Below are 1,867 nucleotides of genomic sequence, written 5' to 3' on the forward strand. Positions count from 1 at the left end.
GGGGCCAAACACCCTCCCCGCTTTCACTTCCGCCTCTTGCTCGCCCTCTTCCGGTCACGGGACCCGCCCGCCGTGTTGACGCTCTGACGCGATGGTGAGGTGCGCGAGTAGGCTGGCAGAGGGTGGGGCTTGCGGTTGCAAAACGGCTCGGGGAGCGTCTGGTGCGACTACGGACGGGCCGAGCTGACCTCGGCGGTGTTTGGCCGGCGCCCCACGTGACTTATATGCGGTCGTTAGCGATGTTGAGGGGCTTCTGGGAAATCTGGGCGGGCTGCTCTTTGAGCCTTGGCAGCCTCCCGGTGCCGGATCGAGTTTACTTCGAAGAAAGCAGGCTGCAACCCAGTTCCCCCATCTTGGCTCTCAGGCTTCTGGCATTATATACCGTGTCTCTTTCTCTCTCTCTCTCTCTCTCTCTCCAAGAGTTTCTGGCGCTTGTGTTTTGGCCTGTGGTATGTACTTTGTGCCATTGCACTCGCCATAGCTTGTTCTACGCCTCCCCCATTTAAAATGATGTTATAAGAATTTTCAGTGTCGTCACCTTTTTATCATCTTCATCCTCGGCGAGAGGTTGCTTTCATACTGGACCTGCCTCAGCTTCTGTCGGCTACCCCCCCCCCATCAGTTTAAAAGCTGTTCTGCCGGTAGTCTGGTTTCATCCTGCTTCAATTGGAGCCCCCACCCCGTTTGTACTACAGTAGTACCTCGGTTTACAAACACAATTGGTTCCGGAAGTCTGTACTTAACCTGAAGCGTACTTAACCTGAAGCGAACTATCCAATTGAAAGTAATGGAAAGTGGATTAATCCGTTCCAGGTGGTCCGTGGAGTACTCAAACTGAAGTGCACTTAACCTGAAGCGAACTTTCCCATTGAAAGTAATGGAAAGTGGATTAATCTGTTCCAGACGGGTCCGCGGAGTACTCAACCTGAAGCTTACTTAACCCAAGGTATGAGTGTAATTGGTTCCAGAAGTCCGTACTTTTTTTTTTTAATTGATTTTTATTGGTTTTGCATATTAACAAAGCAAAGAAATAAACACATAAACAAAAAAATAAAATAACATATTTTCCTCCTTCTTCCACCCCCCCCATGAGATCCCTCCTGCCACCAGGTACTCCCATGGACAGTACGCAGTCGAAGGTGGTGCATCTTATAATTGGGCTGGTCCCCACCCCCCTCCCCTCCCCAGAACCCCCCCCTGCCACCAAGAGATCCTAGGGATATAGGAAGAGAGCGGGTGGGTGTTCACCCAACTATTTATCTAAACTTGATCAAAAATCACCCAAAAAGAGAGAAAAAAAGAAAAATAAGAACCACAGGAATAATTAATAATAAAAAAGAAGAAGAAGAAGAAGAAGAAGAAGAAGAAAAAAGAACAGCTGTAAAGGAAAAAAAGAAAAAAAAAAGAAATGAAAAAACAAAAAGGAACAATTATTAATTATTCCTTTCTTTTCTTTTTTTTAAAAATCATTGTATTATTATGGGCTTCCCCTACCTCCCCCTTTTTCTGATTTTCATTTTTAACTCCATTTTAGCAGTTTTCTTCTCATATTCCCCATTCTAATTTCCAAACTCTCTAAACTTACTTCAATAGTATCCTTATTTCTATTAAATTTATTTTCTAACATCTTTTCCCATTCCCTCCCTCCCCTCCTCCCCCCCAGCACTCCCTCTGCCACCGAGAGCCCCAGAGGAGAGAAAGGGAGAGGCAATGGTTCTTTTTCCAATTGGGACTTCCCTCCCTCCCCGCCCTCCCCACCCCAGGAGCCCCCCCTGCCACCAGGAGCTCCCCGCGCGCAGAGGGCCGACAAGAGGTCCAGAACCCCCAACCATCCCTTCAATCATTCATCTTACCAAATTCTCTTTTT

Source organism: Zootoca vivipara, chromosome 2, assembly GCF_965207765.1.
Source record: "Zootoca vivipara chromosome 2, rZooViv2.hap1.1, whole genome shotgun sequence".
In the NCBI taxonomy this organism is placed as follows: domain Eukaryota; kingdom Metazoa; phylum Chordata; class Lepidosauria; order Squamata; family Lacertidae; genus Zootoca; species Zootoca vivipara.